Source organism: Argiope bruennichi, chromosome 3 (genome assembly GCF_947563725.1).
Source record: "Argiope bruennichi chromosome 3, qqArgBrue1.1, whole genome shotgun sequence".
Lineage (NCBI taxonomy): Eukaryota > Metazoa > Arthropoda > Arachnida > Araneae > Araneidae > Argiope > Argiope bruennichi.
Genome location: NC_079153.1, coordinates 131,076,312 through 131,101,787, shown reverse-complemented (window position 1 = coordinate 131,101,787; position 25,476 = coordinate 131,076,312). Strand labels below are relative to the sequence as shown.

Here is a 25,476-nt window from a genome sequence, read left to right as displayed (position 1 = left end):
AACTGCACTTCATTTGAGTTCATTCCCTCCTCACCTTCTTAGGCCGAAAAATTGGAGAAAAAAATTTCAAACGCAGTCTATCAATTTTCTGGAGGACAACGTATAATTCTCGTTGCCATTAACATGATTCCAAATCGTATGCTGTTTCCAATTTCCACCAATTCATCTCTCGCCCCCTCCCACTCAACTCTACCCCCCCTCACTCTCTCATTGGAGTGGAAGGGGGGATGGGGAGATACATTCATTCTAAGTAACATTCGCTGCTATTCGAAAGAGGGCTGTTTGCCAGATTCATTTCCTGTCATTTCCTCACCCATTTGCCGCTTCGATAGGTCACGTGATTTGCGAGCAGAAAGGGGTTAGGGGTGTATCCCGGGGCATTTAAAAATCTCTTCCCCATCCATAGATCTGTCATCTGAAGTGAATTAGGAATACCAGCAGTGTGCAATATAGATACAAAACGGGGGTGTTCAGCAAGATGTAGGTCATATTATATTAAAGTTTGTTCATTTTTTTTGGTGGAGATTTTGATTACTGCAATAGCCTCTGGCTCACCATTTTAGGTTTCTTCAGAAAGTAATTTTGTTGTGAATTTAATAAATCTACATCGGAAACAGATGGGATTTTGGTGGGCAAATGGTAAGCGCGTGCTTTTATATTTATTTCTTGCCTTGAAGGGACAGCGTATTTCCAGAAAAAAAAATCCTTTTAAAATAAAATAAACATATTTCTACAATTTTCTGGCGAAAAAAAAAATATAGAAGTTTTAAAATCATCTTCAATTCATCAACTGTAGTTTCGAATTCCTGCCAGCATATGTCGATATTGTATGGTGCAGATATTTAACAAAATATAGTTTCTCTTAAATCCTCCCCGAGATCCCCTCGGCTCAGAGTATGATCACTTCTTATCTTAAAATTATTTTTAAAAAATATACTTAACTGGATCTATATTCAACTTTCGGATATAGAATTTCAGTTATAAAATTTGCACTCTCAAAAGTTAGGAAAATGCTTATTAGCACACAATCTTCGACAGTTTTTTCGAGCGATTAATCACCAGGATGTGGATAACACAGAACACTGATGTATATTTTGGACGTTTTTTTCCGACTCCTGATTTCCCGGAGACAAGATTAGAAGTTTCAAAAGTTATTTCTATAATCAGAAAAAAATGCAAATCAAACAAAAAATTTTTTTGCAATTAACATAAAAGAGCTGTTGAAATCATGTAGCCAAGATAGAAAAGATCAATCAAACTCATTTCAACTGGAAGGGGGCTACAAATTTTGAAGATAAATAGAGTCGAGTTTGTAACTCACTGTAGCTGTAAGGCAGGGAATATAAAAAGAAATGTATATTTAGAATGGTTATTTGTGACAAAAATGTAACTGAATAGTCAGAGAACTTGGTTAAAATTTTATAAAGATTACGACATTTTACTGTGCTATTTTTGCACCAATATCTATAAAATTACATTCAAACTTTTTCAACTTTATTTCAAACTTCGTTTTGCCACCAATCAATTAAAATTCGCACGTATTTACATGCAAAGTAAAGAAACCATTTATTTTCTAGCTATCTAATAAATCAAAGAAAGCATTGTTTTTTTCAATAATTGAACATTGCAATATTGATCGAAATAATTGCTTTAAAATTTAAGAGATATATATAATTAATTGTAAAGGTCAAAGTAGGAAAATCATAATCTGTTATGTTCCATTTTAGAAATATCAGTTAATTTTTAATAATTTTTGTTAATCCGAGTAGGCTTTATCGGATTTACAAAAATCAGATATCGGGAGATGGAATCATTGGCTATCATTTTTTCTAAAAAATGAGCCATATTTAAGTTGAATTTCTATAAACAAGAGCTAGATGAAACAAGCTTTCTAATACTTTTTACAAAGTTGCTATTTTTTTAAAATGGATTCGAACTTTATGAACCTTCCATACACAAACCGGAATCTATTGACAAATTTCCTCAATTTAATAACTCAAAAGGAACATCAACACAACTTACGGCCGAATTTTATCCCATAATTCACTCGGGACAATTCTCCTTAAAAGATTGCACCCTATGATAACTTTGTGTATGCACGTAAGGTGGCGATCAAGGTACGAGTCGAAAAAAAAAAGGGATGGCTGCAAAAAAATAATAAAAAAAGTATTTTTTAAAATCGGTTATCGGTTTATTCATTTCAAAAAGAGGAGGAACTATCGATAAAAAAATCCTTAAAAAATTAACGTTTTTCTCCTCAACCATTTTTTATATACTTCTATCGTCTAACCCTCTGCGTCCCGGAAGCAAAGTTGATGCGCGTGCCACTTTCCTATCCCTGCAGGAACAACTATATTGCGTGACGAAGTATAATATCTATTTTTTATGATCCCTAGATCGTCCCCTGCCAGAAGCGCATTAAAAAACTAGCAGCAGGCACTCAAGGTTTTTTTTCTTTCGTCCCCCCCCCCCTCCTCTTATACTCACCTTTCGAGAGGAATAAGCAGCCTCATTGTATTCATAGTGGTCTGATTCGCGTGCTTCGTAGTCTTCGATTTCAATTAACTTCATGAGGTGACCTTTCGGGCCACGAGTAAATGAGTAAAATAAAATCGATATGTATACATTATGCACATTAATGAAAATTTGCAGCTCATCGTCGGACCGGCTTAAGAAACGGATGGGATTTTTTGGGAAGAAAATGGTTGAGACTTCATCGATTTTATATAATGGCAAGTCTGTTTACCTGATAATGAATTATCTAAAAATTTGTTTTAACTGGCATGCGAAGTTATTAAATATATTTTGTTTTGTGTGATGTTTTTTTAGATGTTCTTCGAGAATTTGGGCAGGGATTAACGAACTAAAAATACAATAATTGATTTTGCTTTTATTAATGAATAAAAAAAAAACTTTATTACTTTTTAAAATAACCTCCGTGAAGCAACAGTCAAATGACTATCACACGTTTTTAAAAGTTAAAATATCAGGCATAAACTTGTATTAAAATTCAATTGTTGTTAATGAGCAATTTCACTTGACAATATTAGTGTTCAAATAAATATAATAATATTCCACTTATATTTTTCTGTAACTTTTGCAGGAAATTTTATTAAAAGTTTTTTAATATGTTCTTAAATGAATGATTGCTTATTGTATCAATCCGATAGGGCGGACATATGATCTCCAAGAGTTTAAATCCTTCGTAGATTCTGTTTACTATACATAAAATGTATAAAACCTTTTTTTTTAAATCCAATTACAGCCTGGGATTTTGAAGAAAAAAGTTTCTATTTAACATTTATCAAACACTGTAATTTCTAGGAAAAAAAGCTAATAACTGACAATTTTTAGTAATTTCTTTATTCATTATTGTTTTAAAATGATAATACTCAACTGCTATGCTCAGTTAATTTGACAGAGACAGCAATATATAGATCTTCTTTTGAATTAATGAATATGCTATTTTTACTATAAAAATTTTGATTTTTCAAAAAAAAAATGATTTTTGAATTTGAAAAAATGATATTTTGAGTTGTAGAAAATATTTAGATTTCTAAATACTAAAAAGTGGCATTTCAAATAGCTTAGTGTATTTTTTTAAAAAAATTCAGGGATATTCTTAAAAATTCAAGGTAATTATTTTCTAAATATTGTACTTACCAACATAATTTACAAATCTTCCAGCAGTGGACAATAACACACAGAATTTTTTTGCCACATAAAGGGTTAGCAATATGTGTTCTCTTGAGATGGAACATGTAATTCTGAAAAAAAAATAGAAATTAAACAATTATAGCTACAATAATAAAATGGCACATTATTCATATAAAGAAGAATCGCAGGTATCTGTACACTTCGGGATTATAATGCAAAGCAATGTATATTAGCAGGTGTCATTTACTGAAAGGCACCCAATGACACAGTGAGGGTAAATGGTACCTGGGGTTATATTTATATGGGTAATAATTTTTCTTCTTTTTCCGTCTCATTCGCCAGTTTCTGCTTTCATAATTAAAAAATTATTTACAGAAATACTGCTTTCATTGTGCCCACTTAGATTGCTTCCAGGAGCATTTATATTTTCCTTGCCCACCCCTTGCAACGCCACTGAACGTTCCTCCTTTCAAGAGAATTTCATGCTGTAATCCGTTTTTGCTCAACTACAAGATCTATCCTTCACAATCGTCAGACTGTGTTTTTAGCATCACACAGGATCTGTGCAATTATTTGACTAATAATTTTCCAGGAAATATTTATTCTGTTTGGTAAAAATCGATCAATGGTGACTGAAGAAATCAATTCATATATATTGAACTGGAAGAATATTATGGTAAAGAATTAAACTGAATATTGCATTGTTTTACATTTATTTTATTAAAAAAATTGGTTCGTTATGTCATATAACGCAATGGAATTCACCTATAGGGGTTGGCAATCCACATCCTTACGCATGCAAATGCAATAATTCAAAAATGTAACGAATGAAACTCGAAGTGTAATTTTATGATTACAATTGTAGGTTTTTTTTTGCTTAAATTCTGGATTTAATTGGTTGGGAAAAAACGCATGTAAACCACAAATTCATCTTTATTCGAGAGTATGGGTGAAAATTTAGGGAAGACCCTACTGGCTGGTTAATTATTACATTTATATAGGTTGCCGTTAACATCACAGAAAAGTAATTCAGACGGTTTTTATTCAGTGTATTAATGTATTTGCATGAACGTTGCCATTCCAATAAACAATGTGAGAATATTCAGAGCATTTTTTTATGTGATAGCTATCAGGAGAAATTTAAAATATTGTCGAGATTTGAGTAAAATGAGAACTGTAATATAATTAATATATTTGTAAGCATAGTAGTTTTGCCTTTTGAAATGGCTTAAAAATGATTTACTTCGGATAACAGTTATGAATAGGAAATATTAAAATGACGAATTAAAAAAAGACAGAACGGGGCATTGTGTTTGTGCTATCAGAGCGCTGTTATTTATCCCAATTAAAAAATATTTAGTTGCAAAATATATTGACACAAACTTTTTGAATATTTTTAAATGGCAATTTCATATGAAAATAGAGGGGGAAATAGTCTCTATTTTTGTCAGTATGTTGAATATCTTATACATAAAGTCACAATTTAAAAACTACCTTTTGAAGAAAAAAAAATCTCCAAGATATTCCAACATTTTTTCCTCAAGAACTTGTCTTCCTATTCCTGTTTGATATATAATCAAATTTCTTTTCAAAATATTTTGTTATATTTCCCTCTTTCGTTTGTTATACCGAACCTTTAATTCTATTCAACAACTATATTTCGTTTCAATTTTGGAACAGATTGCAGCAAATCAAGATGCTAACGAGGCACAGGCGGATATCTGGTGGTGTTTGAGAAAGTTATTACTGCTTCTTTTATTATCTCTCATGAGCATGAAGGCTCATTTTAAGGTCCTTCGACAAGCGGTCATTTGCTGCCAAAGCCTCGTCTTGAGGATATGGTCTTCGTGCGAGCAGGAGAGGAACGACGTCCCTAATGGATTCTGGGCATCACGCGAATCGGAATTCACACTTTCAGGCATGGATCCTGTGGCGCCAATTGAATATTTGTGGCTGTCGTATAGGATGTGGCCAGTCTCTTTTGGTGCAACCGGCGAACGAAATGGATGGAACCATGCGTTTTGTGTTCAGGATTATAGTTTATTAACATTCTCAAAACTATTTCTTTCTTTGAGTTGATAAATTTGGACATTGCAGGAGGAAAACATACATTTAGATTGTCAGACATCATGTGACATTAGCATGATACTTAGGCTTCAAGAGATCCATTCTGGTCTATGTGTATTTTTGGTGTAATTTGTATTTAAATGAAATGAATACCATCCGGAAGGTTTATATCACAATATAAATTAAAAGTGAATTTTTCCGGTGTTGAACTAATTGAATTTCTGTAGCAAGACAAGAAATTTTTTAGACAATTAACTGTTTCTTTGAATATAATTTGGATTGATTCTAAATCAATGAAACCATGAAAATTTTATTTTCGAGTTCATCCATTTAATTGTCACAAAGTTCCACCGTACAAATCAAATTTAATGTCGAAAAAAAGCTACGATCTTGATTTGAAAAGATTGATAAACTTAGAATTTGTTGAAGTGTCCAAATTATGTGACCGTAAAGTTTTATATCCTAATAATAACTGAAGAAAAAAAGCTTCCACCAGGACAATTTTTTCTAGAGAGATTTGAATGACTAGAGAAATTTGACATGACATAATGTTTAATTTCCGTAAAGATGTACAGGAATATTCAAATTAAATTTCACCGATACAGAGAGATCTATTATCCCTAAAGATATGAAATTTTGAATTATAAAAAATTTTAGATAATGATTTCATGCTTTATTAAATGTAAAAAATAATATAAAATTAAATTAAAAGATTCAAATAAAAATATTTCTTTTAAATAAAAGGAAATTAGGCTTTTATGATAAACCAAGATTTTTAAGAAACTCGATAATCAGAAATCACATGGAGTGGGACCCTAATCACCGAGGACTGCTAATTGTTACTAATTAAAGGCTTATTGTCCAACCGCCTGTGGAATTTTATCAAAGCAAATATTCGAGTATATGCACAAGGGCATCGTTTTGCAAAAATATTGTCTTGAATGCATCGATACTTTTGAAACTCTAGGATTCCAAAACTCGTTAACCTATTATAACACAGTTGTTCATTGTCGGAAATGATACGAATATCTGTGAAAGTCACCATTTCAAAATAATAATAATAAAATTAAAATAAAGCTTTGTGTTTTTCAAAGATTTTTGCAGATTTTTTCGTTTTTTCTTATTCCTCGAATTATTTGAATCTTTTGAGCATAAGATTGTAATGAATTTTTTTTTCCAACTTTTCATATTATTTTTACATTTAATAAATATTGAGTGATTATCTGAAATATTTATTTTTCAGATTTCTCATCATTTAGATAAATTGAACATCATTCCACAGTCCTTTGAGTTGGCGAATTTTAATCTGAACAATTTCGAAAATGAATTATGAGAGAACAATTTGTATCGCAGTTTAAATTGAAAAATTTCGAACGAGTGAAATATATTGGACATGTATTTTGGAACACTAAGCCTTCCCGATGATAGCTTTTATCAAAAATCTGGTGCACATAAAATTTTGGTATAAAGATAACATGCTAAATTTCTTTTTCCTTTGTTTTTTGGAACTCTTCACAGAATTATTGCTTCATGGAATCCGGATTAATAAATCTTCGTGGAATCCGGATGATAAAGTTAAACGGGAATGAGTTAAATGTATCAAATTTGGTATGGGATTTCGTGACTGCAACTGCAGATTTGTATCAAATTTTTATTTCATTATTCGGTTGAGAAAAAAACGAGTCTAAAACACACATTCGATTTTTGGATACTATTAAGTCATGTCAGGAAATAATCGTCAAATAACTCGCCAAGGATGACATGATAGATTCGGTAAAAATGAAAATTCGCGCCAAAAATTAATATTTCGTAACAATTCTACACCACTGTTATGTAAGGCGTTCTCTGGCATGACAAAATTATTAAAGTATGCAAGAAAATTTTGTGGAAACCACTTCCGCTGGTTTAAAATTGTATTTCGATTGATAGAAAAGCCAGGAAACCTACAGCAGATAGTCTAGCAAGTCTTTGCTAAATAGTATACCGTACCGTAAATTTTTGAATAATGTTAAGAACCCAGAGGATAGGCATCGTGTTTTTCGCCTTCCGATTCATATTTTTCAGTCATTTCATGTTTTAATCCATATAATGCTTCCCCTTCCCCCTGGATGGGATTATGCCAAGCTCGATTTGAAGAGTAGGAACTGTAGAGAGTACAAATGTTCTTATTGTATTATGAAGAGTATTTAGTGGATAATTAACAATACATTTAATATTTTCTTCCCAAAAAATCAAATCTCATTTATCTGAAAAATATTAATCTAATCATTCTTACTCCATTGAGCAAACTATCGATGAAAGCTGTTGCATCCCTTCAAAATATTGGTTCTTCTGGATACCAACTGTGTCCCCTATAAAGAAAAAAATATTTTTAAATGTTTGGTATCATTAATCAGTGATTTATTAAGTCTTTAAACAGTTTGTTTGTGAACTTTAAATGAGTATTTAAGACTCACCCATTCAAAGTAAGGTTTAACACGAAACAAAATCTGTAAAAAAAGTATAGTTTTTAATTAACAAAAACCTTGAGTCCAAAGATTAATTACTTTCATTAATTCCATGTTACAGCCGAGCCGCTCTGACAGATTAAAAGGCAGGAAAAGTTAATTTTGCGTATGCTAATTGCTTCTAACGAAGCGCACGACATAAAATTACGCATGCTCTAAGCCCCGCAAAATCCCCATCAGACTCATTAGCATTATTTTACAGTTAAAAACACCCCAATTAGAAGAGACGAGTCGAAATGTGGTTCCAACATAAATTTAATCCCTAATTTATTCCGATTTCTCTCAATCAAGCAATGACGTCCGGATAAATTGCTCGGTTGCGATTCGTTGCGGCTAAATGAGTGAGCGCATAAGACCGTCGTTAGTGGCCATTTTTAATTTGGCGGGACTCGAATTTCCAACCTATTAAGTATCGCCACATTCTTCAGACTTCGTCACCACACGGGAAATGATTTTGATTCAATTGCTTGGAAGGTTCATTTTGAAACAAATTAAGTTTCTGAGTCAACCTTTTAATTTTGCTGCTTCTTTTTAGGATTATAGATGGCGTCTGCCACGGAGGTAGGCATGTTAAAAACTACGAATATTTGTTAGCAACTACCTAGGGCCATCATCTTTTTAAACTCAATTTTTACCCTCCACTACTTAATGACCAGAAAAGTCCCGTTCAGTTTAATGAACCAATCGGGAAACTAGGAAGGAATTTGTTTTTTTGTTTGTTTGGGATTGCCTTCTAGGAGTATTTATTTTTTACTGCGCCGTCTATTACAGTTAATGCCTACACCGCTTCGCTGGAGTTAAGGTTACGATTATTTTACGACTTTATTATAAAGAGTTGGAATTTTTTTTTTCCAACTGATTGGAAAGAAAAAAAAAATTGCTAAAAGCTTTCTCGTTTATTTAACATCCAATTCATGTCGGGAATGGAGGAAGTCTGCTCCGGGTTCGGGATTTCCTCCATTTTTCCCAAAGGTGACCAACTTCCAGTCGTTTTATAAGAAAAGCTATTACTGGCTAAAGCATAACCATTAAGACCAACTATTAAGTAAACTAATGAGCCGTAATTTATAAAGAAACTCGTAGGGTTGAAATTAAAAGTTCTTTTTTTATATATATATAAAATATCTAGTGGTACGATTGGGTATTATGTTTCTCGTTGATGAAAATGCGATGCCAAATTCTAATAGCGCATTTTGAACTAAGTGTCAGAATATCGATGTCTTAAGATAGGCTTTCATTAAATATTTTTACGATTCAGATACTGGCACAATTATCGAAATACTTTGCCTAATCATCATGTAATAAAAAGAAATACCTTTATAATGACTCATGTTTGCGTGCGACTGACAAAAAAAAAGCTGTATGTTTAAGCAAAGTGATAGTGGGGTACAATCTTTTTCGAATCAAATCTTATTGCCTGTAAGTATTCTATATATTCCAACTGATATTAAGACTTTTGAAAAATTTGGTCATTAAGAATTCAAAAATTGTTTTTGAGCTCCCTGTTTTTAAATGTAATTTTGAAAATTATTTTCATAAATATAATGAAATATTTATAAATATTTAATCTCTTTTTTTATTATGGATATAAATAAAATTTAACTTGTGCAGGCGTCCTGAAACTAGAAATGGTTTAAAAAATACGATAGAAGATATTTGGATATTTAATGAAACTGAGGAAAAATATCATTTAAAAATAAAATTGTTTAGCGTCTATTTCATTAAATGAAAATGAACAAAATAAAATTATATTTTGCTTACAAATGTAATATGTTGTTTCATTCATGCGTAGAATTTTTCGAATGAAAAAAAAAAAAGTTATCAACTATTGAAATTTCCTATTTATAGTTAACGGAAACTGATAATGTAAAAAGGGCAAGCCAAATTTGTAAAACTCAAGGCATTTCTTTGGTAATACAAAAAAAAAGCAATTCATACATTTTTTCTGTTAAAAGCATAAGCATTTTAAGAAAAGCAAATAATTCCCGAGAAAAAGCAATAATTGTTTCGTGAGAATCCAAAGAAAGGGGAAAAGTGGAAAGGGCTCGAAGGTTTAATTCTTTGAAATAGAATATTTTAAGATGGAAAAAATATGTATCGTGCATTCGTAATTATTTTTAAATGGAATGAAAACGTCGTTAAAAGATTGGATATAGTACGCACTTTTGTTATAAATATTCATAGAAACATATTTCAGACGAATTTCGCTTTATAATAATATCATTAGAAGTTGTTATATTTTCGATTTTAAAAGTTTTTGCCCTCATCTGGTTTTATAAAGGACTCGTTTGGTATTCTGTTTATTAGATACTCAAGTGAATTCTCTAATATCAACGCAACTAGTGAAGATTTAAGAACTACTGCTATATAACGAATATTAAGTCAAACTTATCTTCTTTGGAATGCTACTTTTTACCTTCTCTTATATATAGTATAGAAAATGTATATTTTGCATTTGTATAATCTTCTAATTTGGGAAATATAATCAAAGTCGTAGATTTTTACTTTCTGGTATACGAAGCATAGAGAAAGTATAGTAATCGTCAAAAAATTCGAACTCGAAATTTTGACGAATCTCCACGTTTTAGACCTCCCCAAGTTCGAAAAAATATATTTTTGAAAAATGTCCGTCTGTCTGTCTGTGACAAAAATAATTCAAAAACACTTTGAGCTAGAAGGGTGAAATTTGATATACGTTCTTAACATCATATTTACATATTTCATACAATTGTGAGTAAAATCTGTTCAGAGGAAAGTTGTCTGTCCGGCGTACGAATATAAATTAATACGATAACTGCAAAACAAGAGAGTTAGATGGATAAAATTCGGCATACATATTTAACATGTATATTGTAGACACCGTGGAATTTTTTGCCAAATCCAACTACCTGTTGATTATCTGTCGGTCTGTACTTTTAAAAGCAAGTAAACGCGATAATTCAAAAACACAATGACTTAAACATATCAAATTTGGTAGCGAATTTTGCGACCACAAAACTTTGATTTTTAGATATTATTAACGCATGCCAAGGATTAATCCCGAGTAATTGGCCAAGGATGACACGATAGATTCAGTAAAAATGCTAAATTCATTTCAAAAGTTAATATTTCGTAACTATTGTACGCCTATACCATGTAAAGCGTTGTCTGACATGGCAAGACAAGTTTATCAGAGTGTATGCGAGAAAGCTTTGGGGAGACCAATCCTGCTGGTTTGCAAGTCAATCAAAAGAAATTCAGACAGGAAAACATTGTAATTCTTGGTGTTAAAGTCTTTAAAAAATGGTTTGCCCTGGATTTCGGGTTATTTTTAGATAGTATAATGCATTCTTTTCATATCTCCTTTTAATCTCATCTGCATCTTCTTAGCATACAGAGGGGGAGGTATAGTGAGAGGAAAAGCAAACCCTCGAATGTTACATCTTTCCGCAAGCACGGCTGCTCTGGTTTCCACGTGCACTGACGCAATATGTTAAGTTTTGTGCATCGTAATATAATTTTTAAAAAACTGAGTATACATTATGGACGTCTTCCTTTCTACCAACTTGAGCCCAAATTTGGCCGAAAACAGTCATTTTGGAGATAAGATTGTATACCAAATTTTATATATCTATGCCGTTGCGTTTCTGAGTTACTGCGCTCCCGTATATGCGAGTATTCAAATCATCAAGGGATCACACCCCTTTTGATAGATTCAGTGTCCAAAAATTTAATATAATCTACAATTCAGTTGATTATTCTCAATAATAATTTTGATCCATGCAGTTCTTCGCTTCTTAAAATTATCTTAATCATATATATACGGGCAGAGAGACTTCCCTTTTATCGCATTTCGTCTAAATTTTAACAGAAAGCTTCAAATTTGGTATTAAGACCGCATATTAAATCTTACCTGTTTATCGCAAAGCTTTTTCTGGGTTACCAAATTAACAGACAGATGTCATTTAAAAATTATGCTTTTTCGGATTTGGGCAGGTTTGTATTTGGGGAACTGTCGAATTCGAATTCGATTTTTTTTTTGAGTATTTAGAAATGCATTTATCAAGGATTGAAAACTTTAATGAATTTATTATTTAAATGCCCAATTCTTAAGTTTGAAAAGTTATATATTCTGGTATTCAAGATATTGGGTAAATTGGTAAAATATCATTAAAATATAGAATTATTATTAGATTTCAAAAGACTTAGATTATATTTCCTTTTTATGCACTTGTAAACGAGAAACTTAAAAAACTGCAAGTAACTGTTTCAGAATTAAGACTTTGTCTGATTTACACAAGATAGAGTATTATTCTTCAGGTTTATAGGAAATTTCCGTCTAAAGTTGTTATATTATACCTTTTCACGCTAAAACTGGACCTAAATATTCATTTTCTTACCAAATAAAATGCCTCATTGAGACATAAATATTGGCGTATTCGAAGGACAGTGGGAAGTTACAAACACGAAGCAAATGTAGCTAACACCCACTAGAATGATCGTTGAGGAAAATAAATAGTCTTTAATTACGTTACATTGTGAAAAGCTAAAGTGCTCCTACATGAAATATTCAAAGGGGGAAACCGCTTAAATCTCGAAGTTGAACATTTAAGGCTATCATTATCTTTAATTATATTTCCCACTTTAGATTCCCTTTGTAAATCAACAGCAAATCAAACAGTTTTATATCATGGTAAAATTGATCTAAGAGAGAGAGTGAAGAGAGGTTTACCTTGCTGTAAATACTGATGATTCTATGAAGACTTTTGCACATGACTTTTGATTCCACGAAACTTTTTGCACATGATAATCGCTACTTAAATTTCATTGAAATTGAATCGATTTCAAAAAAATAATTGAAGGAGATCGTATTGCTTTTTATACCTAGAGTAAACCTCTAAACGATGCGAATTTATGAACAATTCCCTACAAATAAAGATTTTATTCAATCTCACCACTTATTTATCATCATATAAATATGAAACTATTACAACTAATTTATCATCATATAGCGTAAAAGTTTTGATCGAAGGCATGGGATTTTGAAATTAGTAGCTGATATACCGAGAGGCGCAAGATTAAAATATATTAATGTCTAATATTTTTAATATGAAAACTACTTTCTTATAAAATATTATACTATATAAATCTTCTTAACGTTTTTGTAAACCAAAATGAGATTATCAATTGAACCAGACGATTTTGAAAAACTGCCTATTGCTAATCATCTTCAAGTTGATAAAGCATATTCAATAGTTATTCTTGTATAAATTGTTAATCGTCTTTTTGAAATTACTTTTGTTTAAAATATTATACTACATAAAATCCTTATACGGTTTTCTTAAAATCAAAACGGAATTATTAATTGAACGAGATGATATTTAAAAATGCGATAGCTAATTATCTTACATACATCCATGCATAAGAAAAATGAAATGCATTGTGGCTTAGATAATTCAATTCCTGAAATATACGAGAGAAAATGGTTTGGATTGTCAGTGCGAATTTCAACTCTTTTTCATGGTTTTGATCTAATATTGATAAAAATGTTCGAAATTTTTTGTTATTAATTAACCAGTAATAATACTATAAAATCTAATCAATTTTTAATATGATAAAATATATCAGGATAATAATTTTTTAATACGATGAAATACAATACAAAATATACGATAAAATACAATACAAAATAATATACGATAAAATACAATACAAAATAATATACGATAAAATACAATACAAAATAATATACGATAAAATACAATCAATTAAAAAATTGTACTTTCCTAGTAAAATTTTGTATTGAATATCGGCGCCACAATGTAGTCAAAATGGGTATTTCAGTCAAATAGAAAATTGCACACATAATAATAAAATTATACTTTATTATCCTTTCTTGCATTGTTTTAACAGAATAATATTTGTCGCGTAGATCTATTCGTAAATTGTGTGTTTCAAGGTTCATCAAATATGCTCTACAAAATAGGACATTTGGCTGGGTACATATTAAATACGGTACATTGTTACTTCTTGTGAACTAGATGCTCACTATAAAAAGGTTTCTCAAAATTTTAATTGCTTGAAAATCAATCAAACTTTTCACGTAGAAAGATGTGAAATTATATTATCGCACAAAAGTAATCTTTTCACCACTTTGAAATTGAAAAAAATTATCTTGCTACTAATGTCAATCTTATTCTTAAATGTAATAAATTTTTCAAAATGACGGTATCGAAGTAATGTTTTTCTTTTATATTGCCGCCTGCATCAAAGTAGCAAGAGTGTGAATAATCAATATGAATATAGTAAAAATTGCCTGAGCAAACATGAATATTAGATTTTTCAGTTTGTTACTTTAACATTATTTTCAAATTTGCTAATGCTTTAACCTATTTTAAAATGGTTTTATGTATTTTTAATATATTGTTTTTAATCAGTCTTTCTTTCTATAAATTGAATGATGTAATAAACGTTACGCGCAGAACAAAGCGGCGAAGGTGATGAATCAGACGAAGACAGGACAGAAGTTTCAATCTTAGAAATGATTTACAGAAATAAAACACTCGCTTAGAATTTACTGTTCCTCAGAAATTTGGAAATAAAGAATCACTTGTACCTTTTTTTGTATCACCACAATATTTTGAGACAGCATCTTAGATTTGAAACTGAAGAGAGCCATGGTGACTCTTGGTGAGGTTTCGACTTAAGGGCCGAAGGGTTCAAAATTCGGAACTCGATTCCATGAAAGATTTGCCATGAATGTGAACTTGATGCCCTTTTAAATTTGGCATCGAGCGCCAAACATATTTCTGCCTATCTCGCTGTTTGAAGAGGGATACGAGGTATCGTCGTCTTCATCTGACCATGGTTCGAATCTGAGAAGTATTTAAATGTGGCTTCTAAAGGTACATTAATGCAATTAAACTAATTAAGGCTGAAAGATAGTGGGTTCAAGATTGGAGAAATGGTATGCTCGTAAATTCGTTGTCATTAATATAATTTCTTTATGTTCTTGTACTAAAATAGTTTGGAAAATGGCGTACCTGCAGAAATACCGTCTTCTCCATTTAACCACAGCTCGCATTTACGATCCTGAAATGCTCTCTGTCAAGGCACGACAACATTCTTGTTACCTAGACGAATTAAGACTGAATGATTGTGTGTTCGAGACTATATGGAAATGAGCGATACTTAAATATCTGATATCAGTTATTTGCACTATCTTCCTGTCATTGTGTCGATGAAGAGTAAAACCTGGCATGCTGGCTCAGGTTCCGTCCAAGTCATCTACCACAGTTTAAAAATGCGTGGTTGCTCATAACAACTTTGCGTTGTTTCAAAATGGTTCTTAATATAACTAAGCTAACCAAGATTGAATGATCGAACGGTTATTCGCGGAAATGATATTATTCAAATGGAGATATGCGGGTCTTGTGAGTCTAGTTTCCATTAAGTCACTTTTTCATATTATTGTGTACAGTAGCCTTTACCATCATCTCACAATAGTTACTTTACCATCAATTTAGCCAGCCAATCGAGATGATAATTTTTGATTATGGTGTAATTACTTCGATTCATTTTAGACTAATAAAACTTTGGAACACACCTGCGAATATTACTGATTAATTCCTACTCGCTTCTCGAAATCAATAACTAAAGTTTTAATAAGATCCTTTCATCTTAATAATGAAAGGAAACGCAAGCTTTTAAGATAAACGTCAGAGAAAGAAACGAGACGGATTTATTAATAACTTATTACAACAGGCAGCGCATAAAGACCCGAAATTAAAAGAATTCAACTCCAAAAGAAATGAAAGTAAAGGACAAAGTAGGTTTGACAAGGTTTGCTTCGTTTGCGGCACTTAGCAAAAATTTTTTCTCCCCAAAAGAACTTATATAGCAGAGAAGAACTCTCTTCTTCATAACCATGCATTTTCATTTTCCATTTCGCCATTTTTTTCCCTTGCCCCTCCCTATCTCGCTGTTTTCATTTCAATTACAAATCTCACACATGGGTCCTCGGGACATTTATATTAATTTGAAAAGTACGAAACGCTGAAATTAATATGAAGCGACTGTCACGGTAACTAATGAAAAAAAGAAAACCTCTCTCATAGAATATATTTTTTCGACGCCTTCCTCTAATGTAAGCAAAATTAATGAAATCACCATTTTTTCTATCCCTACCTATCTCCCTCTTTCTTTCTTTCTCTTTTTACCTTTCTTGCCTCTCTCGGAGTGGGGGTGGATAGAAGAAAGAAATGGAAGGCAAAAAAAAAATAAAATTCCACCCTCCCCGGCATGGATGGACACTAGTTTTTCAGTGCTCCAATTAAAGTGTCTGCAGTAATCAAGTCTTCTTTTATGAGAACTAATGATGGTGGCTGAGTGCTTTCTTCTGTCAACTCCATTCCAATGCCACTTGCAGCTTTTAAAATATTCAATCGCAGAGATGGAATACATACCTAATATGGATATATTTTCTTTTTTTCCTGATAAAGGAATTTATGCCATTTTTTTTAATGGAATTCTTGTCTAACCTTTCGCAGTGATGCGTTGATTAAAGCCGATATGGAGAAGAATCGGTTGGTGATTAAATTATTCGAAAGATTGTGACAACTGTTTTAAAATGTATGGGTTGCGTTTGCTGGTGGAGAGTTGGGATTGAAAGAGGGGGTTGTGTGATTGAAATTATATTTAATCTTGATTTTATACATTTCAATGATAAACTTATTAGGATCTCCCCTTTAATTGGAACCGTTTAGGATTGTTATCCGAATCTGCTTTGAATCAAGGTTTTGTTTCGAGGTACTTATTCAAAAATCTGCTTTATTATTATTATTATTTTTTCTATTTTTGTATAACTGGTTAATGCTCATCATTTCTATTTATAGGGCAGTTACGTATCCTTCTGTGGATAAACCACAAGCATTTCAATCTTAATCCTTTCTTTAAGAAATGAATGTATGTTCACGTACTTTTCATTTGACAAGTGCTTATTATTAGCCAATTTTTTTAAAAGTCAAAATGATGTCAGTTTGAATTTTTTATTTTTAGATTAGATTTATCTTTAAAATAATGAGACGAATCTTTTTTTAAAAAAAATATTTTATTCTTTTAAAAATTTTTTTAATATACATCTGTAATTTTTCAAAAGGCGCAGTGCTTAATAGAAAATTTTGGGGTTAGCACTTTTTTTTCTCTTCAAAACTTTCAGAAATGTGGGGAAAAGTCAATTATAAAGTTGTTGAGTTTGTTTTCAGATTAATATGAAAAGACGCCTTTTGTAAATTAATGCTAAAAAGAGAATGCAGATACAGATATTTGTTTCATTAAATTTTAATCTCGTAACACAAGGCATTTTATTATACCTAAAAATTACTTTTAAAACTGTAGCTTCCGCCATCGAAATTGAAATCGAGTGAAGATTTTAGTGGATACCTTCTATATTAATTACCCGTCATATTTTGCGTAGCTTTTTATAAAAAAACCTTTATAATTCAATATTTTTTCTGAATTTACATTTTAATTTATCAGTTTATTTACACTTTACAAGATTTACCCAATAATTCTACCTCCAACCTGGCTAAAGCCACGTTTTGAGCACCAGGCCTCCAAAACGCCTCGGATTTAAGCTCAGAAAATATTTAGTCACTTTAATGATGATAATTGATAAATTGTTAATTATTTAATAAATTATTTCGATATTTATTTAAAATTATTATTTCTATAATTATATTTAATGAAAAATGTGTTTCTATTTTTTCGCCAATTTATCGTTTCTCGTGGGACTTGATAGAAAGTAATAGGAGAGAAAACTTAATATATGCGCGATTACAGTTTAGAATTTAACGAGGAAAAAAAACATAATATTCCCACAGCATGTTTAATATTAAATTTAAATGATAGAATTCTCCGAAAAAAAATGGTACCTTTTGATTAACATTGATTCTCATTTCTTAGGAATAAAATATTTCCTGTTAAATAATTTTTATTTATCTATTTATTCTTTAATGAATTTGGAAGAAACAATATTTGTATTCTAAACTAAAAAATCTGTATTTACTTAAAAACCAAGAATAATATAATAATCATGATAAACTTTGCTTTTTAATTTTCTGCTCATTTTCGAATTTCATTAATACATCAAAATGCTATTATATGTGCAAGCCCTCATCTTAAATAAAAGCAGAGAAATTTCTTTAATAAGAAACAAGGATAAAAGAAGCATTATGATGACTTATATGTGAAACGTTTCTCTGCAGCAGTTAAAGAAAACGTCATTCTTGTATTACACTCATTTGAATAAAATGCACATTCTTTCAAACTTATAATTAAATTTAAATATTTAAGTTTGATTGAAAATGAATATTTTATGATCTCAAATATACTGAATTATTCAACATTAATTAAGAGACATTCGAAAAATGTTCCTATATATTTTAATTAAAATTCATTTCAATTTAAACAACTTTCAATAAGATTAAAAAGGTAACTTAATACGAAATCTATGCTAGCGAAATGTATGACAGAAAAAAGTTAAATTATCGATAAGCAAATTGTTGAATATTAGAACGTAGTAATAATTAGAAATCATATATATTTTTTTCTTCTCCTTATGAAACATTTCGCTTTTCATGTTGAAATAAATGAACAAAATTTTGTTAATTATATAATATAAGATTGAATAGCCTATCTTGTATCACTTGGAAAGTCACCTATTGATACTTTGCCATTTTGATTTTCATATGTTTTAATATAAAGGCATAAAAGATTTTGCGCTCTTCAGAAGATTCAATATCTAAATTTTTGTCTGCTTTTATTTGTTTCTCCATTTACGATTTCAGTATTATGTCGGTTTATGTATATGTGAACATTATTTGTTAAAATAAGAAATAACCTAGATGGATGGAATTTGTCATGTGGTCCTTAACCCTTTCTAGGGCGGTGAGAAGTATGCTTTCCACCAAATTTATCAATCTTTGTATGAAATTATGTAGGTTGGCATAAGTTCTGACACATTTTTTTAGTAAGTCAGAAACTTAGATGATTCAGTTCTTTATCTCAGACAAAATGATGTGCCTTGACTTGTCAATCATTAATTAACCAAATTAATTAATTAATCAAATTAAATTTATCTAATAAGCTAAATGAATCCCTTTTCTTATTCTAATTTCAAGCCTAAAAATATGTTAACATAATATGACTAGAAAAAAATGGTCCTTTAAAGGGTTAAATTAAAAATGAAGATTTCGATTCAGTGTTGAGCCAAATCCATTAAAATGAAGAAGTGCTTTTGTTAAAGGCATTTTCAGTTCATATTGAAACTGAACATTTTCCTAAGCCATAAAACAGTCAGTTACAATTTTTTTTTTTTACATGTGATTTATCATTCTTTTTGAATCAAAACACTACATGTACTTATAATATTCTCATTTATTTGAATGTGAATTGCCAGTTCCTCTAACAAAATTGCTAACTACATTCTTTATATGGATGTTATTATAACTGGGATGAAACATATTCTGTTAAAGTGAAAATCATATAAAAAGTGGATGGCCAACTGAATTAGAATTATTAAATAGATAATGTTTTGAATTTTAAGATTTCTCAAGAATCTGATCTTATGACAAAAATGATCGAATATATGTTTAAAGTACATTTGTAGCGATTACATAACTCTACTACCTTCTCTTTTGAGGCAACAGATAGCGTTACCTTATTAACATCAAGGTGTATTTCCCATGATCCTTCTTGGGGAGTCATTATTAGATCGTATTCTAAGTGAGTGCTCGTGTATTTTCGTGTTCGTGTTTGTTTTGTCTTGTGAAACGTGGGACTTAGAAAATAATTAAATAACTGTTCCTGACATTCCTCTATTATTTTCGTCTATCTCATAATGAAGTTATAACGAGTCTCGCCCGTCTACGCATTAATATTTCGAAATCAAAAATCAATTGAAATGGCGTACTTCAAAGGGAAGAAGTATTTCACAATGCTCCCAATAAAAGTTTTATTAACAATCCAAAAATTCAGATCCAAATAATTTAAATAATATAAAATCATCCATCTCGGGTTAATTCTTTTTCTATTTTCTAGCAAATTCCTTTAGTTAAAGTTTACTAGATCATTCATTTTGAATATAAATTTAATGGAATACTTGGAAAAAGAACTAGTGATATCGAATTATTTTTTTTTTATTTAGAAGGAATTATCACTTAAGATGAATGTTTAAAATGTATCATTAGGTTTTTTTTAAAATAAGTCTTATTCAAAAGATACATTAAATTTTATAGTTAGAATTAATATTTAAGATTATGTACTAAACAAAATGAAACATCTAATAGAAACATCGAGTCATTTTTTTTCAGTATAAAGTTAGAAACTATGTACTGTAAAATTGAAGTAAATGTTACTTATGAATCCGTTTAAATACTGAAAAATACGGAAAATTGGATAGGAAGATTCTAAAATAGGATGTCGTTGTAGAAAAACATTTAAAAAAAATACAATTTTATTTTTAGAATGCATTCAAATTTAAGAAAGTTTAAATTCTTCTGAAAATAATTATGATATAATAAAGCATTATTTACAATCTCTTTTTTACTTTGTGCAGAAAAGATTAGGCATGTGTGATAGTAAAATTCTCTTTTTCCGGAAGGGAAAAAAAATATTTGTAAGATTTATTTTAAGAAAACAGAAATGAAATCATTTTGTTTTAGTGACCACTTTAACATTCATTAACATCAAGCTGACCATTACTGACCATTCAGTTCAGTAACACCAAATTCAACCATACTATCTAGTAATCATGTGCATGCAAATAGCACAGAAAATTTCCCATTTAACCGATTTCTTAAAATAAAGGTTTTCTAATAACTTAGACAATATTTTAACATTTCAGTTGCACAGACTTGTTTTCCTACGATAAAAATATGCATACACCGAAACCAAACTACTGTTGCATCTTAATTTCCTGCTAATTGCTGTCACACGGGGTTTACTCGCTTCAGCCTTTTTGTTTGGAATGTGCTCTTAGCTGTCCAACAATTTAACACAGCCCATTTAAAATCCCTTTAAAAATGGAACTTTTCCCGTAATGCTTTAAAAGAATAAAAGGCATTTAAAGAACTCTTTGGTTACTTCTTTTCCAAGACAATACGTAACATGCACGTATATTGCTTTTTTTTTTTTTTGTGCAAATTTTATGACGGTTTATTCTGATTCATCTTAGTCTAGCACAGGTAACCATATCCATATATCAAGCACTGGTGATAAAAGAGAAGTATTACAGCTTGTTGGCCAAATGATAAGCCTTAAAAATCGGCGAGTTTTGGAGCACCTGGAAAAAAGGTATTCATGATTGATCCGATGGATGGGTGTAGGTTGCGATGGAAACTGGCTGACATTTGGATTCAAATTTTTAATGAAGCGAAGACCACGGGTGAAATTCGTTGCTTAAACGTTCATCGGTATATCATTTTTTAAAGATGACCGCAATGGCTTGGTGTTAAGTTCTCGGCTGTGGTGGTGGAGGGTTTCAGGTTCGAGGCCCAATTCTACCAAAGAAAAACCTTATAAGCGAATTTGGTGCACATTAAATCCGCGAGAACAAATGGTTTCCCGTTGCAGTGGAGCGGTAACAACTCAGGTGTCATTCTCGTTATCTGTCCACAGTTCAAATTTTTTAAAGTCCGTTCATAGCCCTACTATTGCTTTAAATAACGGGACATTAATATAATTAAACTATATTTTGTAAGATTGCTTACTTTGATTTATGTTCTTTAGGTGTGCTATGTTTGAAATTTTTTAGGCAACTGGTGTATGCATGTTTTGAAAAAAAGGGTTATGAAAGAAATTTTATTTCGAAGAAATTGATTAACTTATTTTTAAATTTTTCTTTACGGCATAACACTAAATTTCAAAAATGATTAAAATCCTGTTTTTCATTACAAGAATTACACATATGCATTTTTTTTTTTTTTTGTCGTACCTATCTGCGAATCGGATCATCGATAATTAACCATTACTAGAAAAACAGCAGCCTATATGTCCATACTGAAGTTGTGGCTCAACAGTTTTTTCACGTACCAATCGAATATCCACATTTTAATGCTCAGCTCTTATTATTATTTTATTATTATTATTATTATTATTATTTTAGCAGTAACTCTGCCAAAGTTGCTGGGCAAAGAACCAATATATTAACATCTTTGGCTTTTTAAAATCCATAGGATTTCATAATTTAATCTGAATCATCTTTTGCATTTGTATTATGTATCTTTGTTTTATAATATCCTTCCAGTGATTTTTTTTTTACATTTTAAATGAAACAAATTAATTAAATTTTGGATAAGAGAGAATTTTTTTATTAAGTGCATATTGCTTGTATATTGGTTCGTGCGTCGATAAAATTTCAAACTAAAACCTAAAAAACTCAAAATCGTTCAGTTCTGGAAAATTTATTTATGATGATAGTAAATATTTTAACCGCATTCTTATCGCATAGCTAAAAAGTAGCGAAAATTCTTCGGGAAAACACCATTTTCTATAAAGATTACGCAAGACTTATGAATCATTACATAAAATCCACAGATATGCGGATCTTGCCTGTTAATTAATCTTTGAAAGCAAACAATTTTCTAATGCTCGCTTGAGGGTTAAAAAACAAAAAAAGCCCACGAATATACAAAGAAAAAGGCGATGAAAAGCGAAAAAAAAAAAAAAAAAATTACCCATCCCCACAACAAGATAGCGATCTGGTGTCTTGAAGGTTAGAAATTAGCACTAAGATTTCCGCAAGAAAATAAAGAAATTCGTTATCGCGCCAAACGAATGAGCAACATCAACTAGGCAAACGTGTAGAAAATGAAAAGAATTAACAAAACACTGCCGAAAGGAGGGTAGAAAGAAAAAAGAAAAAAAAGCATCAAAAATTAAAAAAAAGAAAGCATACACAGGTTAGTGTTTATTATAAGGAACGAAAGAACGTCACGACAAAAATTTCTATCTTCCCCGAGACTATTAGTGATTGTACTTCCTTAATGGCGATGGTGAGAGATATAAGAAGTAAAAGAAAAAAGAAAAGAAAAGGTAAGAAGGAGATAGTGGGAGGTGATGATGCTCTAATTGTCCGTCTGTCCGGGTGGAAAGTTACGGGGGTAAGCAACTGTTGTTCACGTTCGAGACCGCCCAGCGTCATTAGCGGATTGTTGGTTTATCCATTCGCTCGCAGATTAAAGCAATTTCGGCTTGTAAAAAACTAGTTTGGCGAGATTTGACTTTGGTTGGCGACTGCCGGTGATGTGCAGTTTGCTTTAGACTCAAAATCAATTTTCTGTGAAGGCGGTTACTTTGATTTTTGAGATGAACATAAATTATGACCAAGTTTTTTTTTTATATGCATATTTATGAAACTGTGGAATTTTGCGAAACAGGCTTAGTTAAATCACTTTATTTTTCCTGAGATGCTGATACGCTATTAGTATTAGGTTTGATTTAATTTGGTAAATTAAATCTTTTTTTATTCAAGTTCCAGGTGTGTTGTAATAAGGTTTCTTTTCGAACAATGGTTTGATAATAATGAATCTCATACCTAGTTTCAAAATCTTAAGCTATTTTAGTGAGATATATTTTGACGAGCTGAGACGGATTAAATTAAACGAAAGATTTAACATCAATCAGGCTCGCATACGCCTAAAAATCCTGCCGCGACAATCCTATCATATCAAGGATATGCCATCAGACAATAGCCATCCATGAAACCATTGCAAAATACAATCATAGAATTAAGTTATTTATATAAATGGTTGAGAAATAAGCAGAATACAAATTTCAAGTAGATTATATCTTAGACACTGACAAGTGGTATTTGTGACAGGGGAAAAATCCAATTCTGTTGAGTAAAAGTAGTTTTAAATTACTTTTAAAGTGGCCAAGATCCTGGTTCTTGTTGATGATTCCTTTATGTAAATTTTATCTGGGCAAAGTAAAGATCTTCACTAATTAAAGATTAGAATCTAGAACAATTTAGCGTTCACCCTTCATTTCTTTTCCTACTTTTAAATGTGGAAAAAGCACTATATTTTTACTGAATGCGTTAATTTATTTAATAACATATGGAGATTATATTCGGTTTACCAATATCGGAGAACTTTCAGAGAAGCAAAGGAAAACTTTGCCTCAATTTTTATTAAACTTATTTATTTTTACGGAAGTTAAAAGATTCTCGCCAAATAAATTACAGAAATGCAAATATTCCATTGACTTTTTAAAAAACTTATTTTAAAAGACTATGATTGATTTATGGAACAAATTATATTAACTACAAACCAAACACATTTCTTCCAAAATACTATTCTCTTGAAAGACTTAAAACTAAATTCTGTCTTCTTCGCCTTTTGCACACAATTTGGAATTCGTGAATTCTGATTTATTGATACGATCTTTCTTTAAAGATTCATTATTGACTATGATATTGACAGCAGGCAGGATATTTATTACTCCTTTCTTATTAATGTTTTCGCTATTTCTTATCAATGCTTTTTCCTCTCAAAAATATTTAAATACCACTTTTGACATAGACTGAATGTTATAAATTTAAATATAATTTCATTGCAAGCAAATTTGGCTTGAAAAAAATTCTTCTATTAATTGATGAATTATTTTTAATGGTTGGTAAATGGCAGAAGACAGTTTTGATTAGTTTAGTTTAGTTATATTATCGTCCCGTTTTAAAGCAATACTAGGGCTATTTTGGGACGGACTTCTTAATTTTGAACCACGGTCAGATGAATAAGACGCCACCTGAGCTGGCACACCTTCTTCAAACTTTCATACCACACCAGTGGGAGGACGTTTGGCCCCCGAACGGATTTAACGTAAACCAGACCCGCTTACGCGACGGTTCTTCGGTGGAATCGGGTCTCGAACTTAAAAGCCTCCGTTTCTGAAGCCGAGACCTTACCATCAGGCCACAGCAGCCCTTAAGACAGTTTTGAATTGAAGAACAGAGGGAACAAGAGTAGATTCCATCGAAAATGGACATGTACAAAATAAGTTCCCGCATAATATCCACCAATACAAAGGATATGGGATATACATAATCAATGCACATAAATCTAATATCATGAATTAAACGGAACCGTATTGGAAAATATTTACATAGTTTTGAAATATTAAGGGGATTTTAATCTAACATACATATCTTTACTATTATCAGAATATTTTGTTATTTTGAAATAACGCGCTTCACTAAGGAAGATAA

General features: G+C 30.9%; 1 long non-coding RNA gene across 2 annotated transcripts in view; it reads right to left on the bottom strand.

Moving 5' to 3' along the window:
• LOC129963837 (uncharacterized) overlaps positions 1–25,476 on the bottom strand; it is a 409,853-nt gene that overhangs the window by 38,201 nt on the left and 346,176 nt on the right. Inside the window, exons 5-7 of one of the 2 annotated variants that reach the window (XR_008784034.1) lie at positions 15,254–15,343; positions 8,000–8,075; positions 3,664–3,767 (exon numbers count right to left, since the gene is read on the bottom strand). This is a non-coding gene — a long non-coding RNA (uncharacterized LOC129963837). The remainder of the gene's footprint in view (positions 1–3,663; positions 3,768–7,999; positions 8,076–15,253; positions 15,344–25,476) is intronic. The other variant, XR_008784033.1, reaches the window with a different exon arrangement.